The following is a 27,803-nucleotide window of genomic DNA, read 5'->3' as shown; positions in this document are numbered from 1 at the left end:
GCAGACAGGGGAAACGGCCCGAGAATGTCCATGCCGACTTGGTTGAACGGCGTGCAGGGTGCTTCGATGGGCTGAAGCAAACCGGCTGGTTTAACCAGTTGCAAACCGGTTGCTTTCGGCGCTGGCATTCCCGACAGCTCTTGACGTACTTTTTGATGCTTGCTGAAAGTCCTGGCCAATAGTACCTCTCGCTCACTCTACCAAGTGTCCTCGAGTAGCCCAGATGACCGGATGTGGGTTCGTCATGGCAAGCGAAGAGGACGTCGTCTCGCATGTCTCGAGGAACCACCAGGAGGCAAGCACGGCTGTTCGAACGAGCGTTCTTCTTTTACAGCACACCGTTTCGCAGGCAGAACGACGTCAACGAGCGCGATAAATGACGTGGTATGATAGCGCCCTGGCCCTCTAAATGATCAATGATTGGACGAATCTCTGCGTCATCTCGCTGCCGTTTGCTCAAGTCTGATGCGCTAACGGCGCCCAGGAAGCCTTCGTCTTCCTCTGCTTCCTGACTGACGACATGAAGGGGTGCGCGTGACAGTGTGTCAGCGTCTTCATGCTTACGGCCGGATTTATGGACGATGGTGACATCAAATTCCTGCAGCCGCAAGCTCCACCGTGCTAGCCGTCCTGAAGGGTCACGCAGGCTTGCCAACCAACAGAGCGCGTGATGGTCCGTCACTATCTTGAAGGGACGACCATGAAGGTACGGGCGAAACTTTGTGATTGCCCACACGACTGCGAGGCACTCTTTCTCCGTAGTGGAATAATTCGCCTCGGCACGGGATAGAGAGTGGCTGGCGTAGGCTGTGACTCTTTCGGCGTCCTCTTGACGCTGAACGAGCACTGCACCGAGCCCAATGTTACTAGCATCGGTATGGACCTCCGTGTCAGCAACATCATCGAAATGAGCGAGAACGGGCGCTGATTGCATGCGCTGTCGCAGCTCATCAAAAGCTGCTTGTTGCTCGTTTTCCCAGCCAAACGGCGTGTCGTCCCTTGTTAGACGAGTCAGAGCTTCTGCTATCTGTGAAAGGCCATGAATGAACCGGCGATAGTAGGCGCACAAACAAAGGAAGCGCCGGACGGCTTTCTTATCGACAGGAGCTTGTAATTCAGCAACAGCGGCAAGCTTGTCCGGATCGGGCCGGATTCCTTCGGCGCTAACTACATGTCCAAGAAATTTTAGTTCTTTATAGCCGAAGTGGCACTTCTGTGGCTTAAGTGTGAGGTCCGCTGATCGGATAGCCTCCAGCACGCTGCGCAGGCGGTGAAGGTGCTGCTCGAACGTGGCAGAGAAGACCACCACATCATCAAGGTAGACAAGACAAGTCTGCCACTTGAGCCCTGTGAGGACAGTGTCCATCATTCGCTGGAAAGTTGCCGGCGATGAACACAAGCCAAAAGGGAGCACTCGAAATTGGTATAGGCCGTCTGGAGTCACGAAGGCTGTTTTCTCACGGTTTCGCTGATCTACCTCAATTTGCCAATACCCGCTTTTGAGATCGAGAGAAGTGAAATAATGGGCACGACGAAGTCTATCCAGCGAATCGTCGATACGTGGCAGCGGATACACATCCTTTTTGGTCACGTTGTTAAGCTTTCGGTAGTCGACGCAGAAGCGTAGCGACCCGTCCTTCTTTTTGACAAGTACGACTGGAGATGACCACGGGCTGTAAGATGGTTCAATAACGGCATCACCAAGCATCTCGCTGACACTATACACAACCTCGGTCTCCGTCTGTCAAGTGGTGCTTACAGAACATCACCTGTGCAAAGTCTATACGTAGAATGCAATGAGCCCCCTCTATGTGATCGAAGAGCATTGCTAACCTTGTCATATGTTTTAAGAATAAGGTCGTCACCTGAACACATCTGCGACGAAATTGCCGCAAAATGTGACTCTCGCTCACACTACCTCAACAAACCGAACCTAATCAAACCACTTGTCCTACGTTTCGAAGAATACTGCCGCTTTTATACCACCCCTGTTGGATCACTAGATGTCGCTATTAAACCACCAAGACTGCCGCCATGGTTCGACCTTCACAGTTATGCGAATTTTCACTAAGCCGTTTCAACAAAAAAAGCACCCCACGAGAACACATAATCCAAGAATTTTATACACTTCAGCACGAATATAGGGATCACAAAGAATTTTACACAGATGGCTCAAGAACGCAGGACCACGTGGGTATTGGGATTGCGACGACGAAAAGCGCAATTTCTGTGAAAGTACCTCGTAGTTTTTCTATTTTTTCAGCTGAAGCTTATGCCTTGAGTGAAGCAGTTCAGAAAATCATCGCTGAAAAATACAAGAAAGCAATCATATACACCGACTCACTAAGCACACTAAAAGCACTACATATAAAATCCGAATGTGAGCCAATAGTGGGCGACATTTTAAACATGGTATACTTAAACAGCCAGGCAACCTGCATCCGTTTCTGCTGGGTCCCAAGTCATGTTGGGATACCCGGAAACGAAAAAGCAGGTAAGTATGCTTCCCAGGCAGCCCATAAAACAGTAACAGAAGTAAAAATTCCCTTTAAAGATATCCAGAGAACAATTCGCCTGGCGATACTAGCAAAATGGCAAAAGCAATGGGACACCTGCACGAACAATAAGCTCCACCTGGTGAAACCCACACTCGGGGAATGGAAGACCTGCCGTCACCAGCAACGGTTTATTGAAGTTGTATTATGCCGACTTCGCATTGGACACACACACTTGACACACAACTTCTTACTCGCGAAGGAAGAACAACCAACGTGTGAAAAATGCCAAGAAGCGTTAACACTTATGCACATCCTAATCACATGATCTACCGATGAAACACAGAGACAAAAACATTTCAGCAAGCTATACAAACAACACGTACCTTTACACCCTGCTTTGTTCCAGGGAGATGACCTCCTAGTACCTCTGCCTGACTTGCTAAACTTTCTGAAAGAATGTAACCTGTTAGATAAGCTTAAAATCTCATTTTTTTAGTGTACATTCCTGAAAGTCTTGGGTCTGGCGCAGCATAGCCCTAGCTGCTTTTGCGCCATAAAAACCAAATTAACCTAACCCAAAATACTAAAATTAAGCAGCTGCAATGAATGTCGTGCCGTATGGTTCTAATTGGTTCTTCTAACTGAAGAATAGGCTTAAGGGATCACCGACCAGCCCTCTGTGTGCCCAGTTAACGGCATCTCTCGTTAGAGGCATAAACAGAATTCTTTTTTGAGTGGGGGGGGGAGGAGGGAGGAGAGACCTGGTGACCTGGTGTGCCACCCTTTGGCTACGCCACTGTCTCTCGTTGTCTGAAGGAATGGCGACATGCAGAACGGTGTTGCTGCTTCCGGAATATAGCGCTTGTCATTATTTATGACAACAGTAACCAATTGCTTGCTTGCTACCTTTATATGGCTTTAAAATAGATTAAGTTCGTACGTGTAATTTGCAGTACCACAAAGTGAATCTCTCATGTCTGGTTCCTGAGAAAAAAAAATTACGTTTTGCAAAAGGGAGTTTTATATTCGTATTCGATAAATGACCAGTGTCACTCGTACTCAGTTTTCATAATTTGTTTTCGCTTTGAAGTTGAAAGTTAGATATTCGCACCTCTCAAATAAAGATGTATCTGTGAAGCTAGCTTTTAGATGACAATAAAACTAAATTTGTAACATTATGTAATGAAAAAAAGTGGCAAATTGTTTCACTCTGATGGCCTCTGATAAACATCACTCTGATCACTCTGATAAACATTTTCGCCAGCGAACAGTGGTCTAAATGACGCCGGAATATTTTCTCGTTAAGGCAGCACTTTTTGACTCATAACTGCGTTATACATCGTACCTTTGAAGAATGTGCGCTTTGCTTGTGTCTCCTCAGTTTCACAATAAAAGTTGGGTGATCCTGCGTGATTGTAAAATTACTCGAAATATTCAATTAGGAAGTGTCTCGGTCAGAAGCGAATAAACACAAAGCTTCCACCAACTAGTAAAAAGAAGAGGCGAATAATTGAACAATACATCCGCTGAAAGACGCTGCAATATTTCTGGATATATGCGTTGTTGCGTAGCGCCGGGCCTATCCCGCCGCTGACCTCCACTGTTGAGAACGACGGACCGATCCCGCCGAAGCCACCACTGTTGCGAAAGACGGCGACGCCGACACGGCCCCGGAGGCGCCACTGCTTTCAACTCCGCCGGGAGGGTAACCAGCCGTTTGGTAGCGTATGTTTCTCAGCTCGCGACTGCTTCTGCGCCGAGCCGATAAGACGAGCGGACGAGACGACGGTGAGTTAAACAAGGTTTATGTACAGCATATATACAGAGGCGTTACAATTTCGGCACTGGGGCCGGCAGAGACTCGAAGAGCCGAGCTCCTCTCTCTAATACATAGGTCAGCCTTTCGCCTAAAACCGCTGATCGCGACACGCCGCAGGGCTTCTTTTATTTCCACCGGGCCCAACTAAAATGTCCAATCAGAAGCGCCGCTGGTCTTCAGAGCAGGCTCCTCCAATGGGGTTCGCCGCGCGATGCGTCAGGCCACCAGACATGAGGACGCCGGCTCGCTGTCACGTGCGACGCTGACTCAATGCACGTGGGCCACAGATGCGCCGCGCGTGTTCACGCCGTGGAGTTGTTCGCGCCCGGCGGGCTGCGGGCTGGCCTTGACCCAGATTGCCTGTTTCAGAGGCACGGACGTTTGACGAGGACTCGCTGGCATAACAGCACCCCCGCCGCCAGACAATGCACCGGAAAGACGAGCTGCTTCCACGGGGCTCGGATGTCAGGTGCGCTCGTTCGCCAGGTCCCTCCAGGTTCGCCTCCAGGGCCATGGGGAGAATACAGCTCCAGACTGTTCCGGGAACACATCCCATCATTGACGACGGATCCCCGCTCCACTGGCTTGTCGCCACAACTTGCTGGCCAACTTCGCTCGTCTCTTCTGACCATTTTCGGTTTCAGCACTTGTCGATGGTTCTGCAACTTGCTAAGAACGGTTCGACAACAGACAACACACGACACAAGCAAGTGCCCTCGGTCACCCGACAGAACACCAGACAAAGTATAGTACAACATATACCTATCTACGTGTTTATCGGAATTTTGTTCCCTCTACATCAAGAGGCACATGTGGGACAAAAGACCCCTAAAATGACAACTCAATTTTTTTTTTCCACGTACAACAACGTAACGGATTAGAATACCACATAAAGTTGGCCCCTTGAGATCACTCTGAACGAGAGCGCTCAGCCCAGGTCGTGATGAGGTCAAAATTTTGCCCCGAATCGCCAGCCAGAAACCGAAAGGTTAAGAAGTTACTAGCTGGAACGCACTGCTCAATGCACCTGCATTAGCGTATAGCTTTCTCTTTTTTTTTTTTTTTTAGCGAACGTCAAAGTTGCCCTGCCGGAGTACCACGCTCCATCTCAGTAACCGGTCACTTTTAGGCGACGATACCTATGCGGTACCAAGAGCGGCTCACACTTGCGACGTTCCACAGGAGAACAACGATACGGCTTGCTATGGATTGGCTCCTCACCGCTTAGCTCGATATCGTGTTCGATCACCCTCGTGTTTCCGGGGCGGTCCGAAAACACGTCTTCAAACTCGGAACCAATCTTTCTCAGGTCCTCTTTCTCAGGTCCTCCTTCACTTAAGCTAGGCTCTAGGTTTATCTGCTCCCGGATTACTTTCGATCCCCCTTCGATTACTTCACTAGAACTCAAATTTTCTGCTTCCTCTTCCTCCGAAGCCTTCAACAGCTGATTTACGACCGCTTGATGTTGAACATTGGGTTTCATCAAGTTGTAAATTTTGTTCTGCCGCCCTCCTACTTGCACCTCATAATTTGTATCGCAAGGCTTCGATAATACTTTGGCGGGCCCTTCCCAATCAACCTCAAGCTTGTTCCTTTTGGGTGGCTGCAGCCGCATTACCTGATTATCAACTTCAAAAGCGCGCTTCTTCCCCGATTTCTCGTAGTGCTCCTTCGACAGCACTTTTGCCGCGTTTTTCTGGCTTTCCACTCGCGCTTCAATTTGGCTTTCCACTAGCGCTTCAATCGAGAGATCCTCACGCTGCCCTCGAATGAGCGTCTCTCGATCAACTCTCGGCAGCTCGCTCCCACTTTCCGCTACAGGCGAGAGCGTTGCAACCCTCTCGCTCTGACTCAATGGCGCCACGTCGTCTCCCCCAGCGCATACCGCGCCGGCCGCTCCCGCGACGGGCCGCTCGCGTGACTGCTCACATGACTCATGCGGAAAATTTCCTTTCTGGGGTGCCGTCGACCCGCCGACAAGGTCACTTGAGAGTTCACCGCATGGAACCAAGTCAAGCTTCCGCGAAAGCTTTCGCGCTTGCGATCGCGTGGGAGCCATGCACGCTAAGTTGGGGAAGAACGATTTGCCCTGCTCTTTGAGAAGCTGCTCCGAGTTGTTGGAGAAAAGATAAGAAAAACGACCATTCAGCGCGGCAGACACAGCCGCTTCGGTGCAAAGCTTACCGAACGGGCCTTCAATGACAACGGTGGCGATTGGTAAGCGAACACTCTGCACCTCGGCGACTTGCCTGATCCACGCGCATTCTCCTGTGAAGTCATCCGGAGACACCAATGAAGGATGGACAACGTCCATGGTTGCCGCTGAGTCTCTAAGTGCTCGGCACGTTTTCTCATTGACCCTAATTTCTTGGAGATACGGCTCCAACAACCGCATGTTTTTTTCTGATTCTCGGATCGTTGCGAAGGCAAACTTTTCCTGACAGTTTCTCGCGATGTGCCCTTCCTTTTTACAGTTGTAGCAGATTAGCGGCTTCCGTTTGTTTTCCGGTTCTAATGCCTGTGTGGTAGAAACCTCACTCGATTTCTCCGCTTCTGTTTGCCCTTCCCCTACACTGTCCTTCGTAAGAGACGGGTCCTTCTTGAAATTACGGTGCGGAGCGGGTTTCCGTTGATCAGGTTTCTTTGAAAAGCCCTCTTTTCTTTCATCCTTTTCAACGCGCACTGCCCTGCTATGCAACTTTCGGCGAGTATAATACTCCTCAGCTAACTCTGCTGCCTTGTTTAGCTGTACTTCACCAAGTTTGTCCTGCAGCCAAAGTTTGACATCCTCCTCGATGCAGCGGTAGAATTGCTCCAATGCAACGCATTCCACCACTTTATCGCGGTCGTCATAAACACCTTCGCCCTTGAGCCATTCAATTAAATCGGCTTTAAGACGAAACGCGAAGTCAACGTGTGACTCATTCCCCTTTTTAGCATACCGGAACCTTTGCCTGAAAGCCTCGGGTGACAACTTATAACGTCTCAAGAGCACTTCCTTAACCTCGTCATAGCTCTCAAACGCTTCCCTCGACAAGCAAGTTATCGCGTCGGACACTTCGCCGGGAAGAAGAGCTAGCAGGTTCCGCGCCCAAAGAGACTGCTCCAAAGCATTTCGCTCACAGACGTGTTCAAACTTGACGAGATACTTCGCCATGTCCTCGCCCACTACGAACGGTGGCAGTTGATCCCGAATTCTAATACCGCTGACCTGAATCGTCGGAGAAGCTGCGCTAGGCGCCTGCGAACACTGTAGGATTGCCAATTCTATTCGTTTCATCTCGAGGCGCTCCTGTCTCTCGGCCTCCTCGCGCTCGCGACGTTCGCGCCTTTCAGCCTCTTCACGTTCGCGAGCTTCTCGCCTTTCTTCACGTTCGCGAGCTTCTACTTCTCGCCTTTCAGCCTCCTCGCGGCGTGCTTTGATATCCGCCCAGGCCTCATCGACTTCCTCCGCCGACACTCCCTCATCCTTCATGATCTCAAGGATCGCTTGCTTTCGTTTCGCACGGCCCAAAGTAATGCCGAGTTCCTCACAAATTTCGATGAGTTCCTTCACTTTAAGGTTCTCCATCGTTCACACTAGCCTCTCGCTGTTTGCCCCTGTTAAGAATTTACTTGCCGTACCCACTATAAGCCTACTAGCAAGACGCGCAAGCAATTTTTCACACTCCCGTGTTTACCACCTCCGCATTAACTTTGGTTTCAAAGCACTTCAACTTGGCTTGAAACGATCAAAGCTCACTTCAATGCTTCACACAGCCCTTTCTCTAAACTACTACAACCTGAGCTAGAGTAGTCTGGTGAACTGAGGGGAAAACATCGGGCACTCACCGCATCGATGTCGCTGACGCCGGCCGATCCCGCAGCTGCCAACCACTGTTGCGTAGCCAGCTCCGAATCCCACCGCTGCCACCACTGTTGCGTAGCGCCGGGCCTATCCCGCCGCTGACCTCCACTGTTGAGAACGACGGACCGATCCCGCCGAAGCCACCACTGTTGCGAAAGACGGCGACGCCGACACGGCCCCGGAGGCGCCACTGCTTTCAACTCCGCCGGGAGGGTAACCAGCCGTTTGGTAGCGTATGTTTCTCAGCTCGCGACTGCTTCTGCGCCGAGCCGATAAGACGAGCGGACGAGACGACGGTGAGTTAAACAAGGTTTATGTACAGCATATATACAGAGGCGTTACAATTTCGGCACTGGGGCCGGCAGAGACTCGAAGAGCCGAGCTCCTCTCTCTAATACATAGGTCAGCCTTTCGCCTAAAACCGCTGATCGCGACACGCCGCAGGGCTTCTTTTATTTCCACCGGGCCCAACTAAAATGTCCAATCAGAAGCGCCGCTGGTCTTCAGAGCAGGCTCCTCCAATGGGGTTCGCCGCGCGATGCGTCAGGCCACCAGACATGAGGACGCCGGCTCGCTGTCACGTGCGACGCTGACTCAATGCACGTGGGCCACAGATGCGCCGCGCGTGTTCACGCCGTGGAGTTGTTCGCGCCCGGCGGGCTGCGGGCTGGCCTTGACCCAGATTGCCTGTTTCAGAGGCACGGACGTTTGACGAGGACTCGCTGGCATAACAGCGTAAACCTGAGTGCCTGAATGACTAATTTTCGACACTGCACACAGCCCATTATCTCTTTGAACGCTGAAAGCAAGCTTGACTACTTTGTTGACATTGCCAATTTTTGCGGAAAGCCACATTCCCAGGGCAGTTGAAACCCTCTGCACTTGATATACGACTGGTTTTCCGAGCGTTACTCCATTCGGCTGCCACGAAACTCACTGCTTGTACCTTTACGACAGGCTTCACGTGAACAATTTTCGCGCGTTTTTTCTCGAGGTTGCAACAGTTTCCTGTGTGGGCAAAAAGTGCCGCCAGCAGCCCGTGAATTACAAAGTAAGTGAATTGTGAAGTTTGAGTGACTTCTGTGCATTGCCGCGGTCTTTGCAGAGTGTGCCCTTTATTGTGGGTAGGAAACATCATTGAGAGAAGGCATGGAGGACGCGTTTTGTATGAAAAAAAAAGCGGGACATTCAGTGTTACAGCGCTTGCTTTACCATTTCCGCCTTACCTACGAACCGGCCAAGTGTGCTTTTCATTTAGTTCTGTGCTTGCGGACGGCGCACACAGTTCAGTGTTTATCTTAATCGTTTTAGCGTTTTAAAACACTGGTTTGTGTAGTTATCATTTGACGATCGCGAATACGTCAAAGGCATAGTTGCTACTTTTAAAATCAAACACACTTCTAAAACACTTAGCACGAAGTCAGAAGTGGTTGCTGGTTGATAGCTGTCCACCATACTTTTTTGTCCGTTTGGTGTCGTTGCCATATAGGCCCGACAGACAGGGGCGGATCCAGTCACTCATTTTAGGGGGGGGGGGTTGCCTAGTGTAACACCGGAGAGAGGGGCATGGCCTGGACTTGCTTGTTTTCACTAGCACAAAAACCCTTCATTATTGTTAATGTGAGCTCACTGTGGTTTCACTCATGTGTCTCAATTGGTGATAGAAGGTGGACTCCAAGCACTAAAATGAGGGGGGGAGGGTACGGTGACACAGCCTACTGGTGGGGAGGAGGGGGGGCGATCGCTTTTGTCTGAATCCACCACTGGTTACGGAATAGAGATTATATTAAAAAATAAGTAACCAAGATATACAGGAATACCGAAGCTGCTCAGTACACCAGGGATGACTGATAATACACTGAAACAATGAGGTATCTTGCATAAAAACAGTGCAGGCAGGGCAATAGTTCTAGTTTCTGCTACTACTGCGAAGAAAATATTTAGAAAGCAGGTTTCTCATTGACACATGATGAAATTTCGTGTTTGAAAGAAATGCTCGACAATTAAGAGAACAATGTATTCTACTGTGGGAGAGCATCGAGCTGTCCCAGTACAATTCATGAGAACCGAAAGAGTCAATGTGTGTTTAGAAGAAGTGGTTAACGATGTAGAGTACTTTGTACTGTAATAGGTGACAATATGAAGCCGTCCCGTCTCCTCACACTCGATGAGGTCGTGTTGACAAAAATTAGCAACAAAGTTGAGCGGTACTTCACCGAGTTGTGTTTAGAACAAACGTTCGACGGTTTAGAGTATGATGAACTCTACTATAGAGGAGCAACAAGCTGTCCCAGTTTCTAGAAGCCATAGGGTATGCTGGAAATGAATGGGTGTTAAGAAAAAGTGGTTAACTATTTACCCCCATATTCTAGAACGCCCCTTCACTCAACGCTCATTCTTCACTTGATGATGATGATGATGATGGTAATGCGGCCATTCCCTTTGTAACGGGCGGGCACACTTTGGCACCCTAGCCGATAGTAAAAAAATACAAAGAAATTAAGAAAATAAAATACAGACTGGGCGGGTTGCCGAGTTAAGAACCCTACCGAAGTCCCTGGAGAGTTATTTTCCTCCATTGTTCTAGGCGAGTTTTGCTGCGCCTCACTGCGGCGTAGTCCACCACATCACCTGTGTCCACGAAACCCAGTGAGGCAGTGAGATTTGTGTTCGAACTGGATGGGCTCAGTTGCGGGCACTCAGTCACGATGTGTGCGATGGTCTCGTCAGCCCCACCACACGCGCGACACACCACACTCACGAGTTCACCGTCGTAGGCTTGCTTACGGACGAGAGTACGCAGGGCCCCTGCTCTCGCCTCAAACAACAGCACACTTCCAAGGCCATTGTCGTACAGTGGGACTGGAGCGATGGTGTCCTTGTGCTGGCGGTAGAGGAGGAGACTTGACTTGTTCACTTGTGCCTGCCTCCACTTCTCCTCCTCGGCCTCCTTAATACGTTGGGGCAAATTTCCTTAGTGCGCCCCCGTTGGTTTTCGGCCGTCAGTGGCTCCTGGAAAAACCCGAACTTTTTCTCAAGTTGGTACACTCGTCGTACCCACTTGGTGCGCATACATGTCGCCATGAGGTAGTCGAAAACTCGTCGAGACCACCTCTCGCGGGACATGTACATTAGGCGGCAGTGGAACGTCAGTTTGCTGGCCGCCTCACGCGCTTCGAAGCTCGACCAGCCAATGTCCCCCTGGACCGCCTCGTTCGCCACCATGCCATGACAGCCCAGAGCGATGCGTCCTACTTCCCACTGTCGCCGCTCCAACCATTCCCGAGCGGCCGCTGACATAACCACGACTGCGTTTGCGAATGTCAGCCCAGGCACGTGGACGAGCTTCCAAAGGTCACGTACCATTAAATATTGGTTGCAGCCCCACAAACAGCGGCGCCGGAGGATGCTCTGAGCCCGCAGTCCATATTCACGCGTCTTCGCCTCATGTAGGCTGTACATGTCCGTTGATGCTGACAATTTTACACCCAGGTACTTGTATTCGGTGCAGCTACTCACTTCGGCATCTCCCAGGGTCACAACCCTCTCCTTGGTGCACTCCCCCACAAGTCTGAGAAGGGCTGTCTTCTTAACGTTGAAGCAGAGCCCCAGGCGGGTGATTTCATCCTGGAAGATGTCCAGCAGTGCCTGCATTTCCTCGGTGCTTTCTGCCATGAGCACGATGTCGTCTGCGAACGTTAAGCCCGGTAGACGACGCCTCTCGTCGATACCGCTGGTCGTGTGGTGGAGCCGAAAACCAAGGCTGGAACTAAGAAGCTTCCTCTCGAGGCTTGAGACGTAAAGAATATACAGTAATGGTGAGAGTGGGCAACCCTGACGCAGGCCTTTCACTACTACAACGGGGTCGGACTGAACATCCCCGAAGTGTGCCACTACAGTGTTACCTCTGTACATACGTCTCACGGTCGAGATGAGGATCTCTGGAAGGCCCAAGTGGTTCATGCAATCAAACAATGCTGCCTGTGGGACACTATCGTATGCTTTCTGTACATCCAGAAAACAGCATAGCAGAGATCGCCCTTCAAGCTTCGCTATTTCGGCACACTGGGTCAGAGTGAAAATATTATCCTCCAATCTACGACCCGAACGAAACCCATTTTGTAGTTCCGTCAGCAAGTTCTTCGTCTCAGCCCAGCCACTTAGCCATTCCCTTAGGATACCGGCAAACATTCGGTACATCACGCTAGTGACCGTGATAGGGCGATAGTTCTGCAGCAGGTCCGCCGCGCCGCCTTGCTTTAGGATCAACGTTATCCGACCCTGACGCCAGGCCTTCGGGATTTCAGCGCCAGAAAGGATGCTCAACAGCTGGTCTGCAAGCTTCTCCCTAGCCTGTGGGCGGAGGCACTTCACCAGGCGCGCTGGCACCTCGTCGGGCCCCATTGCAGTTCGAATGCTCATTCGCGCTAAGGCACGGATGACTGTCACACTGCTCACCGCCCAGCGCGGTTCCGCTTCCTCTTGCCTTTCGCCGAGGGCAGGGTGCAGTGTCGCGGCCGCGGAAGCATCCCTGTCGCCGTCATTTCTCATCGAGCCAAACAGTCCACTGATGTATTGTGTCAGGTGCTGCCGCACATGTGCCACTGGCTGGTTGGTGTCAGCATCCCTCAATTGGGGTGAATTCTGTTGTCGCATGTCCAGTGTTTGCACATATTGCCAGAACTTCTGGGCTGCGTTCTTGCCCTGTTCGCGCAGAGATTGAAATAGCTTCTTGTTGTACTCGGCAATTTTCACCTGCACCAATGCCTGTACCTCGTGCTTCAGTTCAAGATATCTCTGCCAGGTTGCTGCGCATGCCTCTGTATCCGACGACCGCACCATCCTTCGATGCTCCCTCTTTGCCTCTCGACGCCTTTTCCAGGCTTCCTCAACATCGCTATCCCACCACGGACTCTTTAATGCTCGTGTCGACCATCTGTCTGGGACCATATGTCGTTCCACCACCCGTCACAGGGCCAACATGTACTCGTCATAAGTGGTAGCCTCGTGCGTTTCGGCACAAGCCTCGAAGTCCTCAACGACAGCCTCGATGGAATGGTGTGGTAGGTACCGCTTGATCTTCTTTCGTCTGGAAATTAGTTTTCCTTTATGACAGGAGTGTCCGAAGTCGAGCCTAAGGTGGTTATGGTCGCTGCCGAGACTGTACTTTCCCTCTTCGTCCACACCGCACCTCTGTAGCATTGCCTGCAAACGCAGAGAGACCAGGGCATAATCAATATTGGTGGCGCTGCCGCGAGCACACCATGTGAACTGTCCCTCCCACTGTGGCTCGAGGTTCATGATGACGAGGTCTAAGTCTTCGGCCAACTGCAGGAGCAGCTTTCTTTTGGCATCCAGGTGCCCGTCCAGCTCACTCAGGTGCTTGTTAAAGTCGCCAATAACGATGAGCTCGTTGTCTGCCTACAGTCGTCGTGCGTCCTCGCGTACACATCCAATAAGCTTTACATTTCCTTCGTGTAGGCCTTGCACAGACAAGCATACAACACACACTGCAGTGTTCACACCAAGCACATTTCCTGTTACCCACAAGTGGTCTCTGCATTCCCCATCCAAACGTTGCCAATGGAGGTCGTGGCGCCATAACACACCGACCCCTCCCCCTTTGCGACTCTGGCCAGATCTGTTCTGACCCGTCCAGTGCCAGTCTGGCTGAATTGGGGGCTCTTCCATATCTCGCAAGTGGGTCTGTGCCACTGCATATAACGAGAACTCTTCGTCTCTCAGGGCATTATACAGTTCTCCCCACTTTTGTCCCGGCGGGCACCGTGCATGTTAAGAAAACCCAATCGGAAGCATTGCCACTTCGCCCGGCGCTTATGGCACTTTGATCGACATGTCCGAATGTCCTCTGGACCACAGTGTCTCCCATACTCCCCACTGCGAAAGCTCTCCTGCTCATGTCCTGCTCGGCACGGAGGGAATGTCATTGGGGATGTTATTGCCTCATGTAGTGCTGGACCATGTCGGCTATCATTCGAGCCAGGTCTAGTCCAATAGGCAGTGCTCCCATCGGTTGGGTTAGGTATGGAGGCGGTATGTTGCCCTGCCAGGGCGGGGACTGCTGGGGCAGGACAGCTTGTGGTATCACGTCGTTTGATCGCGTCTCCGGGAATAGTAGCCCCACAGGGGACACTTTGGCCCAATGCTCTGTTTTCTGGGGGTCCGTCGGCTCCTGTGGGTGTTTGGTGGTGCCGGGTTGTGGATGCCGGAGAAGCACGGGTGCTGCGTCTGGGGCTGAGCTGGATGACCTTCGCTCCCCTATCCGCAAATGTCTAAGGCAGTAGGTGTCAACCCGCCCGGACTCCCGTGGCCAGTGGTATCGGTGTCGTTTTCCTTTTTTCTCTTCGGGCCCCTTTTGTCGCGTCTCCGAGGACCTTCTCGATTCCCTAAAAAATTGTTTGCCATCGTTGCCAATCGGGTCGCCACTTGGGAGGCTGTGTCTGCGACATAGAGGGCGCTGTCCCGGCCCAGCCATCCTTCTTCCAACTGCTTGCTGTTGTCCAAGAACGTTGCTCTCAGTATGGAACACATCTTTCTTAGCTGGGCATTCAATGTAATAGCTCGAGCCAGTGTAACCTTCCCTCGGGTAGTCACCTCTGGAACAGAGCAAATCACCAGCCTCTCCGCGTACAGGGCCACGCTGTCACGTATCACTTGGACGACGTCTTCCGGGCGGGTCCCCCGAATTGCGTCTGTTGCTCCCACCAGCAGCACCACCAGCCGGCGACAACGGCCAGCTTCCCCTTGGGGTTCTCCTATGCACTGGTGTAGCAACTCCTGTGCACGTTTCGCAGTCGCATGTTGCGTCCAGCATGTCTGCAGATTCTGTTTGGCGCCAAGTTGTCGTTGGAGGGCTCTTGCGATGCGTGGCACGTTCCCATCTCCCACCAGCAAAATCTGCGAGTGGGTATTGCGGGAAGCATTAGCTGACTTCGCATACCCTTTAGAGTGTCGACGCTCCTGCTTCATCGCATCGTCGTTCGGCGTCGGGGGCGCCTCCGGGCCCGTTGCAGATAGATCCATTGTGTTGTCTGGGAGGTTGTCTTCTTGCCTCACACTAACTTGCCGGGTTTCCCCAGGTGAATTTGGTATAGTACCTAGCTCTTGCAGTGATTCACCCGTAGACCTGTCTACAGCCTCCTTCATATTCGTGTGTATTCGAGGCCGTTCGGGTGGTGTCCTGCCTTGCTCTTGTCTGCATGGCTCGTTGTGATCGTCGTGTGCTGAGTCGTCAGAGTTGACAGGCGCGCTCTTTCCGTCCAGGGGCTGAGTCTCGGGTTGTCCCGATGAGCTTAATGTTGGGGTTCTGATCGCCCCGGTTTCGGGTGTTGATGTGGACAGAGTGGTATCTTGTTACTGCTCAGACCGGTCAGGTACCTCCTGACCTCGGGCGGTTACTTGAAAAAGCCGAGGGTAGCGCCATCTCTTGGCAGGGAAAGTGACTGCATATAAGTGATAATTTGCTGCTATTCTTGAGTAGCGCAGCGTCATTTCAGCCGAGCAGCGGCGCAGTGTACAACTCTGTCAAATGAAGGGTGAAAGTCGAGTCAAGGAACGTTTGTGAATACCGGGATTAGAGTACTACGTACTGTACTATGGGAAAACATAAAGCCTTCCCGCGGGCCTAGAGGCACCGATATTGTGTTTAGAAAAAGTGGTCAACGATTTGGAGTACTTAGTACTCTACTATGGGAGGGTCTGAAGCTTTAGTGTGGGTAAGGGCACCCGACCGTGTACTGGGTCATGATAACATCTTGCACAGGGATGATTTGTGTTTAGAAAAAAAATAAGTAACGATGTAGAGTACCAGGTACTCTACTATGGGAGAGCTGAAGGCCGTCCCGTGGCAGAGTGGACTGCGCCTAACGCTGGAATACACACACAATGCTTTAAGATAGCACGTCAGTGCTGCCAACCAGCGGAGCCACTTCTCCCGTCTCTGCAGTGAAAAAAAAATCCCTACATTTCTCTAGATCTTCGTAGAGAGTGATTTGTTGAAGACTAATGTCTTTGTGCCGTGGAAAACAATTTAAATACTCACTGTTATGATACATAGTGCATTCGTTTGTGCATTGGTGTATTCACTGAAATCCCCGTGATGAAGGTGAAAAAAATGTCGCAGTACGAATGGCAAAGCTTGAAATACCATTTTATTCCATGAAGCCACAAAGTTAAAGCGGTCATCACATTGGGGGGGGGACACGTAGTTTCGCCGTATTTTACAGAAATAACCAGTAAAGAAGGAGTCATTTTGTCTACACACAATCATTCAACATTTAAAGAATCATTACATATATTACAAAGCATTGCATATAGGCTGAAGAAGGGATAAATTATCGAAATAATATTCAAGAACACTGCTAGCTGTTCAATTCAGAACACGGAAATTCTACACGACTATAGAGTGCACTTGTAATAGCATACATGTGACAACAACAACAACAACAACAACAACAACAACAACAACAACAACAACAACAACAACAACAACAACAACAACAACAACAACAACAACAACAACAACAATGACAATGACAACAACAATGACAACAACAACGACAATAACAACAACAATGACAACAACAACGACAATAACAACAACAATAACAGCAACAATAACAGCAACAATAACAGCAACAATAATAACAATAATAGTAACAATAACAATAACAATAACAACAACAATAATAATAACAACCAAAACGAGCATACAAAGCGCAGTACATGTATTATTTCAGCGAGCAAGCTTAGAAATTTATCAATTGTGTTATTTTGCAACTATCTTGCAGCAAATGCTTGGTGGTGTTGATATAAAACACAAAACGATGCACGCCTACATAACCTATAAACAATGTATTGAAAAACGTACTCTCAAGCTTTCTCATGTGATATCTGATACAAGATATTGTGACAAAAAAAAAGCTTAAACAAGGAAGCATATTATGCCAGTTGGCAGTAAGTCCCTCTCGACCTGCCTAATGGTTGCGAAAGGATACGCTTATTAGAAATGTTGGCTGCCATATATTCGTTTGAAATATATCCTTGCAGTTTTCCACCAGTCACTTTTTTTTGAACTTTTTTTTTCAGCTGTTCAAGTAACCCCATACAGGCAGCCTACTGCTCTGGCTGCGCTTTTCACAGAACCTTGGTCACCTTGACTGGGCCACATGGCTCTTCAGGGCAGCCCACTAGCAACGTGACAGTATTCGCAAAGAAGGGAAACTGATAAAAAAAACAGCAACAGACTATAGAAGTAAGGTCGCTTGTGAAAGGCTAGAAAATGGGAAATTCGTGTAAAAAAAAAAAAACATGTACTTGGTGGGCTCGGGAGACAACTTTTTAAATGTGAAGCATTTCTTAGCGAACTTCGCTGAGTTTGAGAGTATCTATCTATCTATCTATCTATCTATCTATCTATCTATCTATCTATTTATCTATCTATCTATCTATCTATCTATCTATCTATCCGCCTACGACTTTTAGCTCTCCTGGCCGTTTGGATATTTATATCGATACCAAACTCGGTATGGCATAACATGACTGTATGAACATATATGACTGGTCATAACATGAAAATCATGACATGGATGTCATGATTGTCATAATTTACATTTCATGGTCCTGCAGCTCTTGGGGCTGTTTCGTTCACATGGCATGTTGCAAAACTGGTATGGTATGACATGATTGCAGGACGAACACAAGGGACAGACCCTAACACGAAAAACATGACATGCCTGTCATGTAACAACATGACTACATGCCAAGCTCATGATGCGCTCACGGGCGTTTCGCTAGCTTCACTTATGCCAAATTTGGTATTACGTGACGCCAATGGATGACGAAGGTATGTGACTGGTGCAAACGTAATAATCATGAGATACGTGTCATGTGAGAACGTCACTACATGCTACGCTCATGATGCGCTCGCGGCCGTTTAGATAGCTTCACATATACCAAATTCGGTACTACGTGACGTTAACGGATGACGAAGGTATGTGACTGGTGCAAACATGAGAATCATGAGATGCGTGTCATGTGAGAACATGACTACATGTCACAGTCAAGGCGTCAATACAGTTCGACGTGACCCAGCGTGCGTGCGCGTTAGCGTTCATTTCGTCGCGTCACGCCGGCGTTGTTACGCCAGGCGCTGGTCCTGCCATATATTTGCAGGCGCAAGCCGCGCTGCTTTGCATTGACGCATGCGCGTTTCAGCGCGTCCCGCGTCTCTTCGTCACGAATAGAGGGAGACACAGTGTTGTCTGGTTAACGCATCGGTGCGAAACGCAGCATGTCGCATTTCACGCCGGTTGCCGTCAGGCCGCGCCGGTCGTGCAGGTCGCGCCTGGCGTCAGACTATAGAGTGCTCGCGTTTTGCTAACGTAGCGTCGCTGTGCCCAGCGTGCGCGCGCGTCAACGCTACACTGGAGCATACTGGGCCCTTCATGATGCACTCGCGGCAGTTTTGCTGTCCCCACATATACCAAATTTGGTGTTACGTGACGTCAATAAGTGAGAAAATATAAGACTGGTGCAAATATGATAATACTGACACGCGTGGTATCTAAGAACATGACAACATATCACGCTCATAGCGAGCTCGTGGCCGTTTCCCTAGCTCTACATACACTAAATTTTGTATCACGTGAAGTGAATAGATGACGAAGGCAAACAAGACATGATAATCACGACACGGAAGTCATGTACGGCACCATTTACCTTCACCTGATTTTAACGTGCTGATTTTGAAGTGACATATGAATATTTCTCATTTGTGCTTCGCATATCATTGATCACCACTGTACGGGGGATCTGCCAATTTTTTGTTTGTTCTTTGGTTCGAAATGGGATTCAGGCAATCGACGTGGAACACCGACCGCTAGAATGAACCGCAATGAAATGGGGGAGAGGAGAGCGCTGAAACAGCAATGGGGGAGGGGGGGGGTCACTCTTGCACAGCATCGCACAGCGCCGTTGGGTTAGTGTAGAAAGGGTGTAAAAAAGAAAAGGTGGAAAGACGAACGAAAAAAAAAGTGCCGGTGGTAGATTCCATCGTCGATCTGCTTGTTTCACGTGTAAGTGTAAAATAGATGCTGACAAATTTCTCTTGCCCTAAATACAACCAGAATTCCCTAGATCTGTGTTTAAAAAATGGTTAGCGATCTAGGGAACTAGTTACTCTACTATGGGAAAGCTTAAAGTCGTCCCATGGCGGCGCTGTTTGTTTAGAAAAAGTAGGGAGCCTACATGAACGGCCGTTTTTAGGGTGATGTCAGCCTTTGACCCACTACATGCCGCCAACGCACCGTCGCCCGCCAAAACACAATGTTGCCAGACAGCAACGCCGTGCTGTCGCCCCATCTTGGTGCCCGCACTGCGTCTACGCCCGGTTGCGTTTAGTTCTCAATAATATGGCGTCGAACGTTGCGGTAGCGTGTTAAACGCTGCCGGTGAAGCCTTAGAATGCCTGGATATTGCGTACCGCTCTGCACTAACCACAACAGAAAGGGGGTGCGAATGTTCCGCTTCCCAGCGAGCCCTGGCCGACGACAACTATGGCTGGCTCAAGTGAAGCGAGACGGCTGGGAGCCCACCAGTGCGTCTCGTATTTGCTCTGTAAGTACTGCGTATTTCGTTCACTGTTTTTTAGATGCGGAAGCATCTTATACTCGCGCCTTGTAGTGCACCGTCCGCGCCGTCCGCGCCGTCCGCACCGCTTCTCGAACATTCGACAGCTGACACGCGCGCATGCGCCGTCGCGCCGTCGCCCACTCTTCCACCATCTGTGCATCCCTTCCTCCTCTACACACCGCGCGCGCTTCACTCCTCCACCATCTGTGCACCCTTCCTCCTCTACACACCGCGTTCGACATCTACAATTCTCCTGATTCTCCAGTGGACGCGCATGTGGCGTCGCGCTTCGAGAACATTCAACAGCTGACAGTGCATGCGCCGTCGTGCTGTATATATACTCAAGGTCGGCGCTCGCTCGCTCAGTTGCCGCTCGTCGGTTGGTTTGTACGGCGCGTCGACGTCCAAGGTCGCGGTGAAATGAATTCCAACGAATCCACAAACACAATGATCGACGTCCCTTCGACCAGCGCCGCCCTTTCGCATACGTGTGTACGTGTTCACTCATTTAACACCCCCTCCTACAACCACGTTAACCAATTTAGCCATCGACCCACACAGTAAAAATTTTTGCACCCAAAAGGGTGTAAAAAGGGTGCTTTTACGAGAAAGCACCCTTTGCAACACCCTTTAACACCCATAAATGGTCGATTGAAAAAAAAGCACCCTTTTGTTTGGGTGCTTGCCTCGATAGCACCCTAAAATAGGCTCTAAGGGTGCTTTTGTGCCTGAGAAGGGTGTAGGTGCCGATTCATCGGATGGAATATGCAGCATAAGAAGAACACATAATTATAATATTTGGGATTTTACGTCTCAAAAACCTCGATATGATTATGAGGGTCGTCGTAGTGGAAAGCTGCAGATTTTCACCATTTGGTGTTCTTTAATGAGCGCTCATATCGCACAGTGCAAAGGCTTCCACATTTTCACCTCCGCCTTTATTCGACTGCCACGGCCGGCATCGAACCCGCGACCTTCGGATTGGCGGCTGAGCAGCGCAGCTACTGCACGAATATGTGGACCATGCGTTAAATGACGGCCTAATTGACTTAGAATGTGTGAAGGTGCTCTCCGAATACAGCAGAATGTCAGCAGAAGCAAATCGCGTTTCATCTATAATGGCAATTAACTGCAATCCATGTTACGAAAGCTTTCCTTAGCGTTGGTTATAAGCTACATGTTTGCTGTGGAATATATACAGGAACATAATGTTCGCCCGAGTATGGGTGTGTGTGCGTGAGCCTGCGCATGTGTTCGCGTGTAAGCGCGATTGTGTGTACACCCGTGCATGTGTGCGTGCGCGTGTATGTGCGAGTCCGTGCTTGTGTTAGCGTGCCTGTGCACATGTGTACGCCCATGCATGCGTGCGTTTACGGTCGCGTGTGTGTGTTGCCGTATGTGTGTATACGTGTATGTGTGTGCGCCTGTGAATAAGTATGCGTGTGTATCAGCCCGTGCGCCCTCAAATTTCGTGTGTGTGTGCGGGGGGGGGGGGCACTGCTTCTTAGTGTTTAAGGTCCCACACCTGTTCAGACTGGGAGTCTATATGGGAGGTGGCTTAAGAAATGGCGGTGGTCAACGCACTGTACACGGACTATTCAGTACATGGAAAACAGCTGCACACTTTCGTACCAAATCATTGCTTACGAACTTGCTGTGGTAGCTGATTAGGTCCGCTGAGGCGCTTCTACGCTCGAAAACGTGGGTTATGACCAATTCACACGGAAAGCTGTCACTGCACTTATGCACAACCATCGTTTATATTAACAACGTTTAACAAGAACGTGCCCTGCCTTTGCTACAGGTGCTTAGCTAGCTCATTGGGCAACCATATGGAATTATGTGCTGATCATGTGGTCAGCAAAAAGTTTGTTATAACAACCTCGGCACGTTTCGTGGTGCGTGACAAGCCTTGTAATAAACATCCGCGACTGTGGATTAATTTGTTCCAGCTTCGACTACGCATTCAGTGTTTGCGGCACCATACGCGGAATAGCCAGACACAGACAATGCGAAAAGAAATTCCTCTGGAAAAAGGTGTGGCGATGCTCTCCCGCTAATGCCACCGAGGACGAAATAATTATTGTTTCTGGCCATTCCAGGGTGCACTTTGTTTTCCGCAAGTTTTGCTTCACTATTTTTCGCCCACTGCAATCGCATTCCGTCAAAATACTCAAAGAACCCGAGGCTGGTAAATAATCTGCGTCGCTGTGCGACTGGCTGGGAGGAGAGTTGCCGTTTACAAGGAGTCATTCCGCGCCGAACGGCCGTCCGCCGTATGCGCCATAGCGTTTGCCTTTCGGCGCCGCCTTGGCGGGTTTCCCGCTCCTCCCCCCCCCTCTCACCCCGGCCAGCGTTTCTCCCACAACGGCGGCGTAGATAAGCGAAGAGTTGTGTCACCGAACACCTGCGTGGACAGCTGCGGCGCCGCCACGCCGCCGCCAGTGCCTCCTCCTTCTCTCTCTCAACGTTGCTCCCTCTGTCTCATCGTCTTTCAAATGCGTTGCGTTGGTCTGGGGTCTTGGTCGCTGTGTGTGTTCTAGCGAACAGGCGCATATTCAATGGTGGTCACGCATGACACCGTGTTCGAAGTGACGCTCGGATTAAGGAATATTCATGGAGTGGCGGACACGGACAACGTGGGCCTGTTAACGGTGAGTGTACTGTTTTCGTTGGTAGTAATCATACAGCGCTAGCTGGGCGCCTGCAGCAGCTCTGCCGAAGTAGGCTGCCAGCCATTTACAACAGCTTGCGTTCGCGGGCCTGTTGCAGATGCCCGATTAAACGTGTGACTTAACGAGTTCACACTGCTATGCGCGATGTTGTGTAAGTGCCTGCATCACTCATACAGTGAGTGATGTGATCACTTAACAAGGGCGGGATTAGTTGCTGATCGCACATTGTCTCTACAGTGCACAAAGTGATTGATATTGTTTTAAGATGTGCTTTGGGCTACATCGTAATAACATTTCTATTAATACTCAAATGTGCAACGTGCTTCTGTAGGTGTATGCGTAAAAAAAGAAAGAAAAAGCAAAAATTATGTACAGAGGCGCACTGTACGAAATGGCTTTTTTTTTTGCTTAAAGACGGTATAGTTGGAGGTGCTGATATGCCGCGATGCTCCCAGCACGTGCGCCTCGGTCTTTTAAGCTATTTAGGACAAGTGCCACAAGCAACAGGGAAAGATCTAGCAGACTTCCAAAGGCGCGTTGTTGTGGCCATCGCCGTGCGTTGTTTTCCCTCGTTTCTGTTTGCTGTTTTCGTGCTTCGCTTTCATCTGCGATAATGTTCGGCGTTATAACAGAATCGAGAGAGTACACGTGACTGTTGGAGCTATGTGCGGTTGCTCTTGCATAAGCCATGGCTGCTGCAACGTAGTCGGCGTCCGCGCGCGTTGCCGCGTTCGAGCGCTCTTACTTGCGTGATTGTGTTTAACTGAGTATTTAGGCACGGGTTACGTTTGTAAATCCCGTAGTCAATAATCGCTAATAGCGTGCCCCTGATTGCCATCAGAGGATGGGCTTGGTTGTCGAAATATGCCAGACGCGTTTTCTGAAAGCAAGCTTTGAAATTTTTTTTTTAAAAGAAGTACTTTCATACGTGCAAGGCAGTGCCTATTGCAGGCCCGCAACTCTTTAAAAACTGGACGAGCTATCACATCTTTTATCAAATTACAAAGAATTAAGATGATTGAATTATAGATGACGAATTTCTGTGCTAGATTAGGTGCACAAAACACATGTTCGCAGCCCTACGTCTAGAAAGCAGGCAAATAGGAAGCACAGCGTCAAATTTGGATTAGATTCCATTGACGGAGCGTCTTGTGAGGGTAGAAAGAACGAGAAAATTGTTCATTTTTGATGCCCTTATAGAGGCAGTCAGAATTGCACTGATTGGTGACTTGTAATAATTCCTCAGATTGTTAGAGGCGTGATTAAAGTCAGTAAATCTTTTACTTTTTTTTTTTGCAGACCTCTTCGCTAGTGCCACGCCCAAGATCATTTGTTCTCATGTAAAAGAGAAAGCAGAGATGTCTTCACTGTTTGTACATGAAGAGGTGAGTTTCTTGTGCATTTTGATTAATGTTACATGTTCTGAGCGTTCTACTTTAGGAATTGTTTTTCACACTGGCTCACTACCCTATAAGGAATTTGATTCTTAGGTGAGTTCAGGCTTTCGTAAGTGCCATTTTCGAGCTGTAGTCTTACACTTCACCTCATTTCGGGAATTTGCTGTATGCTGGAAAACTCTTATCTTTATCATACGAAATTATTAGAATGTATGGGTTGTATGCTTCGAGTTCAGTGTAATGTCAATTACACGCCATTTCGAAGGATACACACTACACATTCTTTATCTATGGTGCTGCCAGAACAGCACGAACATCCTTTTAAGAGAAGTCATATTTGCTCTTATTACAGGATGAGAGGGTGCCGCTGACGTCCTGCGTAGTCTACCCCCCGGCCCCAGTCTAGAGCAAGCCTACTTCCTGAACCTCCACATGATAACCGAAAAATCTTCCGTGTCAGTAATGACGAAGAAGGAGTGAGAGCACTGATGAGTTGATTTTTTTTTCAACATTGTCTACGGCCGCAAGGCCTTTAACAACCACCGTGATTGAGCGGATTTTTCTCGGCGTGAGTTTGGAGTTTATCAAAGAAGTTGTTCAGGCAGTACGACGCTGAAAATTTTAGTGTCACAATGCCTGAACAACTTTTTCTAGTGTGGTCATGGTAGATGAACAAACATTGTTATTTGTGTAAGTTATTTTGCTTAAATATAGTTGGACCATTCCATGCCAAACGTCCCAGCCACTTTGGCGACCATCTGAATTGTATTTGAAAAAAAAAAAGTGCTGACTTACTGCGTTGAAAACAGTGAACTGCTAGAATATTTCAGCGAGAAAAAAAGTTTTGTTCATGTGGCTGGCTTATAACTTTCTGGCATAATGCCGTCTGTGTGCTGTTTGTGGAAAATTTCGTTTTAAAACTACCGCTTATTTTTTCTAAAGCAAATTCGGTCTACCTGTTAAGTAAATATGCTTCTGTAAGGTATTTGAAGCTCAATAGTAATAGTGCAATTTTTTAGCCACATTCGCTTCCAAGAATAAAGCCAAAATGTGTTATGTTTGCATTTTTTATTGCAATATTGCACTTTGTATGAATATCTGAGCAGTGAATATTTACTCCACAGAAGGTATATTTTGAGGAAAAAATATCTTTAGACCTCTCAAGCTGCTGAAATATACGAGAAAATATCACGAATTTCACAAAATTGTGATTTTTGTCCGTATTGAGATGCAATTTGCTCCATGTTGTGATACAATGAAAACTCATCATTATACCTAAATTGTAAGAAAATGAAATTCTTTCTGTAATAAAAATCTTATCGCAAAAAGGACAGGAAAGAGCGCTGTCAACTGAATTTTATTGAAGGTGCTACGAGCGTTTTTATACTGAGCACAAAACCAGGGCTCATCTGCAACAACACATGTGTGACCATGACAAAATAATTTTAACGGAGAAAAGAATACTCTTTTTCGGAAAAGATAAGTGAAGGTGTACTGATGCATTGATCCTTGGCTTTCCTGATAAAGAGTTCTAAAATCTCTCATTTTTCTGCTTGCTTTTTTTTCAAAAACCGTGTTTTATGAAACCTAAGACTACACTTACATTCTTTACGGTGTCCGGCCATGAGACTACTATAGCTCTTCTGAACATTTAAAGCATGCTGTCTTGCTTGATCATTGAAGCATTGCCCAGTTTGTCCTGTTTACTTTTCCACATGTTAGCGGTATCTTATACACATTAGATTGGCATTCAGTAAACCTATTCTAGTGACGAATGGTGCAAGATTGACTATTCCTGTTGCTGTAAGTACATGCACTTTTGAAAGCTTGCTAGGGGTGGAAAACAACAATGTCATATCTGCTGGCTCTTTTCCTAAAATTGTGAGACACCTTATGTACGTAGTACCGTGTGACATGCAAAGGTGATTGGTCATTCTCTTTTTCTTTTGGTCCTGCTTCCTTTAACTTTACTTTCTGCAGGAGGGTTTCACAAACAAGTGTGATGATGCTGTTGGGGTATTGGCTGGTGCTATCAGCCCAGGAGTGCTAAGAATGTTCTGCCTTTTGATAGTGGGCATTCAAAATTAGTAGAAAGAGGAATTGATACCACATGTACTCAGGCCACCCTTCAGAAGTCATGTTATCACAAGGGTGAGGTCAGGTTTAAAAACCAGATTAAAAGACTAAAGGATGCTGGGTATCCCAACAGAATCGCCACACCCGTTTGAAAAACCCTCCTGCAGAAAGTAAAGTTAGACAGGACCAACAAAAAACAATGACCAAAATCTTTGCATGTTATACCACATCATGTGTCTCACAATTAAAAAAATAGCCAGCAGATATGATATTAGCGTGTTGTTTTCCACCCCTTGCAAGCTTTCAAAAGTGTGTGTACTAAACAGCAACAGGAATAGTCAATCTTGCCCCATTCGTCACGAGAATAGGTTTACTTAATGCCAATTTAATGTTTGTAGAAGTATTTTTTATCAGGTAAACCAATGATCAGTGCATCACTACACGTTCACTTATCCTTTCCGAGAGGGAGTATTCTTTTCACAGTTAAAGATTATTTTGTAGTGCTCACACGTGTCGTCGCGCATGAACACGGTTCTTGTACTCCGTATAAAAGCGCTCGTAGCACATTCATTAAATTCAGTTGACAGTCGGTGCTCTTTCCTGTCCTTTCTGTCTCTTCCGAAAGTTGTCGCGCTGTGACTAGCACACAACCACGATGAACCAACTCTCCCAAATTAAGCTCTTGTTACGTAACACGTAGACCGAGTTTCGTATGAAAAGAAGGAGCGGTGCTTTTAAAATAAAATTTTTCACATACAACACCTAGACGGCATTCCAGGAAGTTCAGAAGGCAGCCACGTGACCAAATATTTTTCCTCTCCTAAATATTCCAGAAGTTCACTATTTTCAATGCAGCAAGAGTTTTTCGAATACATTTGAGATGGTTGCCAAAATGGCTGGGACATTTGGCATAAAGTGACCCAGCTGTGTCATTAGCCATAATTATGCATTACCTCTTTTGTTTTTTGTGTTTTGACTCAGTTTTGTGTTCGTTTTTAGCTTATTGTGTTTCTGATCATTGTATTGGTTTCTTAAGCATTCGCTTAAGTTATATGTGCAAAAACCCATATATGTTTGCATGTACATCATTTCTAATAACCAATTGTTATACATCCAGGAATACAAAGCTTAATCCACTGTGATTATATACATTTGAAAACACTATCCATATATATTTTTGTGTGCATCACTTCTTGGGAACGATTGTGTACATGAAGGCGTATATAGTGAAATCATGGTGATTGTATATATTTGAAAGAATCATAAGTATATATATGCCTGTATTTCATTCCTATTAACCGATTGTGTACATGAAGGAGTATTAAACTGGAAACCACTGGGATTGTAGATACTTGAAAGAATTATAGGGATATATTAGCGTATATTTCATTTGTAGTCTCTATGTACTTGAAGCAGTATACTAAACTGAAACCAGTGTAATTGTATGTTGCAAAGAATTGTCAATGAAGTGAAACTGAATAAATATAATAAACATTTGAGGTGTTGCATGTGTAGTGTACGTATACGTGAACATATATCTGGTGAAAAAGTTGTGTGGCAGAAAAAAAGTTTGTTTTATTTGCCTATTAAATAAACACAATATGCAAGGGCAGCAAGGCTTCATTTTCTGTAACGCGCATTATGCATATACTGTGAAGTATATATAGATCCAGCACAAGTTCATACACGATGGCACGCGTTTATATTTCTGCCCAGACGCAATGAATGGAGCTCGAAAGGTGGCGCACCATTGATAATGAGGACCACTTTCTTCAAGTAGTGTGTAATTAGTGCATGCTGATATCTATTAGTGCAGTCTAAAAGAATACTGGCACCCCT

The 27,803-nt window shown here is 48.1% G+C and overlaps 1 long non-coding RNA gene across 1 annotated transcript; it reads left to right on the top strand.

Annotated features, from left to right (window-relative positions):
* Positions 1 to 22,280: 22,280 nt before the first annotated feature.
* Positions 22,281 to 27,463, top strand: LOC142817813 (uncharacterized). Its single transcript, XR_012895373.1, has 3 exons — positions 22,281 to 22,470; positions 23,791 to 23,876; positions 24,241 to 27,463. It is a non-coding gene; the product is annotated as an uncharacterized LOC142817813 (long non-coding RNA).
* Positions 27,464 to 27,803: the final 340 nt, after the last annotated feature.

Source organism: Rhipicephalus microplus, chromosome 5 (assembly GCF_043290135.1).
Source record: "Rhipicephalus microplus isolate Deutch F79 chromosome 5, USDA_Rmic, whole genome shotgun sequence".
Taxonomy (NCBI): domain Eukaryota; kingdom Metazoa; phylum Arthropoda; class Arachnida; order Ixodida; family Ixodidae; genus Rhipicephalus; species Rhipicephalus microplus.
The sequence above is the reverse complement of the archived record's forward strand: the minus strand, read 5'-3'. Positions and strand labels throughout refer to the sequence as shown.